This window comes from Neophocaena asiaeorientalis, unplaced genomic scaffold (assembly GCF_003031525.2).
Source record: "Neophocaena asiaeorientalis asiaeorientalis breed wild unplaced genomic scaffold, Neophocaena_asiaeorientalis_V1.1 scaffold59, whole genome shotgun sequence".
Taxonomy (NCBI): domain Eukaryota; kingdom Metazoa; phylum Chordata; class Mammalia; order Artiodactyla; family Phocoenidae; genus Neophocaena; species Neophocaena asiaeorientalis.
In genome coordinates this window covers 3,510,567-3,518,681 of record NW_020174268.1, presented here as the reverse complement: position 1 = coordinate 3,518,681, position 8,115 = coordinate 3,510,567, and positions in this window count along the sequence as shown.

Here is an 8,115-nt window from a genome sequence, read left to right as displayed (position 1 = left end):
TGGGACCCTGGGCAGAACAAGCCAAATGCCTTTCGTTTGGGACACATTCCCTTCAAGCCTTGAAAAGATAAGTGGATAAAGCATCCAGGTGTTATTGCCAGGAGAGGTCAGAGCTACATGCTGCCCTGTTCCTGCAGGGAACTACAAGAAGACAGAGCAGAGATTCTGGTGAATACCTGGTGGGTAGACAGGGTCAGGACCTGTGACATGAGCTGCCAGGAGGCAAGGACATCATTTGGGCTCCAGGTGGTCCTGCAGTGATGCCAGGGCACCCGGTCATAGGGGTGTCCACCTAATCACTGGGATGGGTTGCACTAAGACAACGGCAGGAATGAGAGAAAATGAGGAAGGAGAAATGACGGAACTCTCACATTCCCCTGCGTTCTTGACAATCACTGAATATTTACAGCCAGCATAATAAAACTTGGGTTCCCCTGTCCCTTTCATTCCAGCATTCCTCTTCTGAAGCAGGAAGGAGAAATGGTCTGCATTCTTGGCGCTTTACAAATCCGTTATCATCTTACACGCAGAGAAGCAGACCAGCCCCAGGTACTGTCAGCCCATATATTCTCGGCCTTCCTTCTGCATCAGGGTTTACAGCAAGGCAGAAAATTAGGAACCTCTCTTCTTTGAAAGAATCCACAAGGGAGGCTGGCTATGATGACATGAAATGTGTCCCCTTTGTCCCCAGAAAACTGTTAATACTTCTTTTTGTTGTGAATAAGAGCCTGTGATATTGCCGCTCTGTGTGTGTGTGTGTGTGTGTGTGTTTGCATGCCCACGTGTTTGTTCACACAACACAGGGAAGAGAGAGAACAAGCTTCTGAGAAAGACCAGAAAGGCATGGAAACACAGTCTATGAAGCAAATGTTGACATGATCAAGACCAGGTATCACCTTCAGGAAGCAGGTTTTATTTCATGGGGTCCTCCTCCCAGTAACTGTGGCTGTTAGCCCAGCCTGTCGATCGGTAGCGCCTGCTTCTAACCTACTTTGTATAGAAGACGCCTATATACATTTTAGGTAGCCCCTAAAAGGAAAATCAAGGTTTGAGAGGCTGAATATTCCATAAAAGCTTTGTGGAACAAAGACTATGTTTCACAGTAAGTGCACACTTTGTGGTAACAACAGAAATGAAGCTGCGGTGGGTTTTTCCTATCCTACTTGTAAATGCGCCCAGAGGGTAATAAGCCATGAACACGTCCAATAACTCTAATAACTGAATAATAAATAAGCATTGAGTCAAGACAGACGGTAGGAGGGGGCGATGGCAGCAGACAGGAGGAGCACCTCCCCAAGTGGCACAAAGGCAGGTCGAGACAGATCACAGAGGAAGTGTTAGGACAGCCTTCTGGAGATTTCCTGACCTTGGCGTTTGTCCAAGACACGTGGTGCAAACAACCTCCGAAATGCACACCTAGCACACACCTCCGACCTCCCTGCAGCTCTGAATGAGCCTGCTGAAACCGTGGTTGCTCTGGTGTGGGCTTAAGATAGCCACTGGCAGCTGCAGGGCGATTGCCTGGAGTACTCAGACCATCACAAAATTGGATGGATTCTTACTTCAGCATCAATCAGCTTCTTCCCTGAGGGGGGAAAAAAAATGTGTGCAGTGGGGGGCAGGGAATTAGGTTATTGAGTTGGAAGAATTAACATAATGGAAGGAAATGAGGAGCTACAGAAAATGCATGAATTCACTGCCATATATAACTCACTCCTGGAAACGTTGGTTTTTTTTCTTTATGATCCCTGGAGGATTTGACCCAGTGATTTGGGGGCACTTGTGAGGCGCAATTTAAACCTCAGGTAAGGGAAGAGTGAAGCTCCTTCACTGAAGAAAGACCTACAGGTACCAGAGGAGTAAGGAAGGAAGGGCTGGTGCGGGTAATGAAATTCGTAGCTCACACTTCTTGGGGGAACTCAAGTTGGGGCCACCGCCGAATTACAGGGGCAGCCTCCCTCTCCCGGGAGCTCTCATTGGGGAAGCCATGGCCACCTTTAACAGAAACACCCGGAGGTTGCCACTGGCCATGCTCCTTTGGACCCTGGGAGATGGGGAGGGGCATGGGGCCAGCAAGTCGCTGTACATTCTATTAACGTTATTGGCACGTCCTTCAAAGAAGTGACAGAGTGCTAGGATATCATTAGACATGGAAGATATGTTCTCTTTCAGCCCACGGTGTAAAACTACACCATGAAAAACAGTTCTATGAGCACACATATATTGATCCAACAGTCCTCTGTGTTCATTGTACGCATTTAGCATAGTACTCTGAGCACAGGTCCTTTGTTGAAGGTTGTGTGATGACTGGAGGACAGAGGAGGGGGGTGAGGGAGAGGAAGAGGAGGTGCTGTTGCTAAGGATGTCTTGGAATCGTTTGGTGCAATCTTTTCTGTAACGAGGATGGATTAAGTGATCTAGGCTACTTGTAACCTACGAGAAACCACTTTGCTTTCCTATTCAGTCCAAAAGTTCTATGAATGTGAGTATTGGACCTTTCAGAATTGTACACCTAACAGTTGAATAATAAATACCTATGGACTGATTTTACGAATCCATTTCATAGACTGTTAAGTGGAAGTACCTGTTGCACCATCAGACAGCTTGTCAACAGTGGCGCGCAAACAGAAATGGACCGGGCTGGGTCCCAGATACAGAACAGGCCCTTGAATAATGAGCCCTTTGGATTGCATCGCTAAATTCACCTTTTCTGCTGAGAGGGGAAGCGTAAGGAAGCATCACAGTGGTGACGTTAGGGATATCAGAGCCATCTCCTCTCTTGAAAAGGAAGAATCACACACAACCACTGAACCATTAGGAGACTGAAAAATCAGCGTTTGTTTTTCCTAAAGAGCTTCAACTTCTTGTTCTCTCTGTCAGTGGAAGGGAGGAAATTTTGAGCGCTACTGTCTATTATTCATTCAATGTTTTTTTTTTTTTTTTTTTTACTGAATATCTGCTAGGTACTGTACGTCATCAACGCCAAGCCAATGCAGAAATTGTCAGTGCCCTCAGGGAGCTTGCAATCTAGTAAGAGTCTAAGAAGTCTTCATATTTTACTACAAGGCAGGGCAGAATAAGTTAAATGCCCTGAGAGAAATGCAAATAAAGGCTAGTAGGAGTTCTAAGGCGGTAGAGACATGGCGAGAGAAGAATCTATCATCTCCATGATTAATGAGAATGCGGAGAGGCAAGTGGCCCATCAAAACGCTGACTGCCCGGCCCTCTGAAGCCCATCTGAGATTGCAGATATAGGGGCATGTGTCGGTTTCCTGCCTGCGATCCCTTTCTCCCTCCATCTTGACTCATTATTTGCTGCCTCTTTAAGATATAGAGTGATTTGGGCCTTCTGCTTGGTGTTTCAGGATCTAGAAGCCTGAAACTACTTCAAGCGGTCCTAACGTATGTGCAGTCAGGAGACTAAACCCCTGATTACAGGTCAACGGTGCAAAAGGAGAACAGGGTAACGTGATTATACACTGGCATTTCTGCAGTGTCCAATCTGAAAAGTGCTAGCTGTTTTCTGGGTTATCTACACCCTGAGCACTCAGGGTGAAACGTCCCAGTATTATCAAGAAACAGCAGCGTTTCAAGCCCTGCTATTACATACGCTAAAAATATCAGGTCTCATGGTTGGCCGAGAGGAAGAAAAATTATCAACTCTGCTTACAGAAACACACACACACACACCTATCAAGGTTTCTCAGTGCCACCTTTGTTTATATCCCTGATTTCTGGTTTTTGCCATTAACCCCAGAAACTTCTTGATGAATTTTTGTTAACAAACCTCAAAGGTTGCAGTCTTTATGACAATACGGGTGCTAGGGCCTCTTATGGGATTAAACGGCTGCTTTGCCTTGCAATGGTTCACAATGTAGACTTGTTAGAAAGAGAGCTCTCTGGTTTGGTGTCTGCTAGGATTTTCTTTTTTACAAGACAGAGAAAATCAATCTGAGAGGTTACTGTCAACATTGATGTTAAAACGCCATGGAGGGTGAAAAATAAATAACGCTGAGTACAGTTTTCCTCCTCAGATGTCCTGATAGGCCTCAAGGATACACAGCGCTCACCCTTCTAACCAAGGATGAGCAGATCGTAGGGTAGTAAATAATATCCAAGAAAGGCATTTTCCCCCTTGATTTTCTCAGTTATATTGATACAAATAATCATACACTCAATGTAGAAAAACAGAAGATACAAATATTAAAAAGAGTTAACCACCCAACATTCTATTACCCAGAGAAGATGACTGTAAATATTTTGGTGTACATCCACTGCTATAGATTGAATGTTTATGTCTCAAACATAAATTCCTCTGTTGAAATCCTAACCTCCAACGTCACGGTATTTGGAGGCAGGGCCTTTGGCAGGTGATTAGGTCACGAGGGCAAAGCCCTCATGAATGAGATGAGTGCCCTTACAAAAGAAACCTCAGAGAGCTCCCTCTTCCCTTCCGCCATGTAAGGAGACAGTATGTAAAAGACCGCCATCTACGAATCAGGAAGTGGGTCCTTAGCAGACACCAAATGTGCCCATGCCTTGATCTTGGGCTTCCCAGCCTCCAGAACTATGAGAAAAAAAATTCTGTTGTTTATAAGCCACCTTGTCTGTGGTATTCTATTATAGCAGCCCAAACGAACTAAAACATCATCAAAACTTTTTCACATATCTGTGTGTGGTTATTTTTAATGGAATTAAATCTAAATTTAATATTTTGTGACCTACTTTTCCCCCTTAATGTATCATGAATCTCTTTATACACACACACACATGCGTACACATCAGCTTATTATTTTTAATGGTTAAATAATATTCTGCTCTCAAGATGGACTGTAATTCATCTATTCAATCCTGGATATCACTGGACACTTAGGCTGCTTGCAGGTTTTTCACTTTTAAAAGAAGACCCTAATGAGTATCCCTGTACCTATATTTGCATACCCGTCTGTAACTTACTTAAGGATAAAGTCCTTAGAATAGAATTACTAGGTATCTTTCCCTTTTATAAGCATTTGCTCAATATTTCCAAACTGTACGCCAGGATTTGTACCGATTTACACTTTTAGCAACAGTGTCTGAGTCTTTTTCCCTAGATGCACTAGAGGCACCTTTTAAAATCCTGTGTATTGGGCTTCCCTGGTGGCGCAGTGGTTGAGAGTCCGCCTGCTGATGCAGGGGACACGGGTTCGTGCCCCGGTCCGGGAAGACCCCACATGCCGCCGAGCGGCTGGGCCCGTGAGCCGTGGCCGCTGAGCCTGTGCGTCCGGAGCCTGTGCTCCGCTATGGGAGAGGCCACAACAGTGAGAGGCCTGCGTACCGCCAAAAAAAAAAAAAAAATCCTGTGTATCATCTTTGCCCTTGAACTCCCAACCAGGACACACTCCTTTCCTGACTGCAGCTTACAGAAAGAGCTCTGTATCACTCGTGTGCACCAGACATAGAAAGATGGGCAGGCAGCCATAAACTGGAGGAACAGCTGAGATGGGCTGTCAGGACATAGCGAAATTTTGCTCAAGAGAAAGAGAGAAAAGAGTGAGGTGTCAGTCTCAGAGATATGTGGCTTGGTTCCCTCTTCCCTTCCTTCTAGTGTTAAAAGCAGCAATACTTTCTGTTTACACAGCAAGGTTTCAGCTTTCAACCCTTTTCCAGATTCAAGTATAATTGATATCTGTGAACTTTTGTGTGTGTGTGTGTGTGTGTGTGTGTGGTACGCGGGCCTCTCACTGTTGTGGCCTCTCCCGTTGCAGAGCATAGGCTCCAGACGCGCAGACTCAGCGGCCATGGCTCACGGGCCCAGCCGCTCCGTGGCATGTGGGATCTTCCCGGACCGGGGCACGAACCCGTGTCCCCTGCATCGGCAGGCGGACTCTCAACCACTGCGCCACCAGGGAAGCCCGATATCTGTGCACTTTGACACAGATGATCGTGGCAAGTCCTCCCCGCTGCCTGATTTGGTGCAGGTGTGATTATCCACCTCACTATGGATCAGGACACTTGCCTAAGTGGCAGGGTGGAGTGTTGAACCTCTGGTCCCCAGTCTAGAGCTCCCTTTAAATATTTCCCTCTTTTGCTTAATATTTAAGAGATTGGAATAAACACATATTAACCCCAGGACCTGTGGTAGAAATTCCTTTTTTGACATAATTCCTGCTATCAACTTTTGCTGTGCTTTGATTTTCTCCTAAAGAAGGGGGCAGCACAAATAAGGAAAAACTGAAATCTGGTCCCAGCTATTCGGCAGATGCCATGAAATAAGCTGCATTAATGGAACTTATCTATTGTGTGAGTGACTCTCTGGGGTCATGGTTACTGACTCATGAGGAGGTACCAATGTTTGGACGGTGCTCTAAGGGGCCCTGTCATGGTCAATTTTTATCTGTCAACTTGGCTAGGTCATGGTACTCAGATATTTGGTCAAACATAACTCTACATAATTCTGTGAAAGTATTTTTTGATGAGCGTAACATTTAAATCAGCAAACTTTGAGTAGAGCAAATTACCCTCCATAATGTGGGCAGGCTTCATCCAATTAGTTGAAGGCCTTAATAGAAAAAACTCATTTCCTCTTAAGAAGAGGAAGTTCTGCCTCCAGACTGCCTGCGGACTTGAACTGCAGCGTCGGCTCTTCCCTGGGCCTCTAGGCTGCTGGCCTGCTCTGCAGATTTTGAACTTGCCAGCATCCATGATGTGTGCACCAATTCCTTAAAATAAATTCCAACCCCCCAGCCCCTGCTCTCTCTCTCTTTAATACATAGAGATTATAGATATATATAATTATAGCTATATGTAATAGAGATAATATATAACATATTATATATATAATATTACATTATATATATATTACATTATATATATAATATTACATTATATATGTATATATAAAATCTCCTGCTGATTTTGTTTTTCTAGAGAACCCTAATACAGGTCCATGGCCAACTTGTGACCTAACTTTCTGGTCAGGGTTTCTACCTACTCTAGTGTCACTTTCAAATCCAAGAAGCAAGCACAGCTGAACTCTATTCCTTCCCACTTTTCAAAGACATGTTCAAAGACGAATAAGATGATAATAACAGTAATGTCACAGAAGCTGTGCCAACACTAGGCACAGTGGACTTGAACTGCAGTCCACTGTGCAGTCCTAGTCACAACCCAACACTAGGAGGCTGGCCCTGGCATCCCCACCGACAGAGAGGAAGCTAAGGCCTGGCACAGCTGAGCCACCTGCTTCCATCCTTGTAAACGTGACGCCAGTGAAATAATATATAACAAGTAATGAATAAGCAGCTGGAGTGGCAGCTCCAGTCAGGAGATCCAGGCTCCCCTCACTTGCCTGACTCTCAAGTTCAGACTTTTGATCTCTAGGCCATTCTGCTGTGTTAAAAGTGGTTTGGCATTTGAAAAAACATTCAGCCTCAACTGGGCACGAGCAGGGCTCTAAATTCTCTTCCCTTCTGAGCAAGTGAAAACTGCCCAGAGACTGTTTCAGGTTCTGAACACGCAAAATGAGGTTCAGGCAGGAAAGAGAGTCTTCCCCTGAGCCAGGGCATCAGAGCTGTGAGTTTCTCCAGTTCGAGAATGATTTTGATGCTCAACATCTGCCACCGACCGTCTCTGTAGCTCTGTCTTCATCTCCAACTCTGATCTCTCTCTCTGAGGCCATCACATGCAGAGCTGGGCTCCAGCCCTGCTTACGTCACCCTGACTCAACTCTTCCCAGGCTCCCAGTGTCCCCAGGCGGGCTGCCTTGCGGCCAGGTAGCCCTTGGCTGAAAATATCTCTAGCACACTCCCCAGACCTGCTGCTCTCTTTCCCTCCTCACTGCCACATTCTACTTCCTTCATCCTCTTCCTTTGCAGGTAGAAAGATCTGGAGGCAGGAGCTAAGGGGAGGAGAAGAGGAAGAAAAGGGCCAAGGCTATTCCTTTCCTCTCTTCTTCCCTTGCAAATCCAGACACAGTCAAAACATAAGCATCTTTCAGCCATGTGAATAGATGGTGCAGTCACTGTCACAAGAAAACATCAAGGTGTTTTAACACTCAAGGGGGTAGAGCTATAGAGCTGTAAGAAAGCCCCATCCACCGCTGTTTGGAGTCATAGATGGGAAAATGACAATATG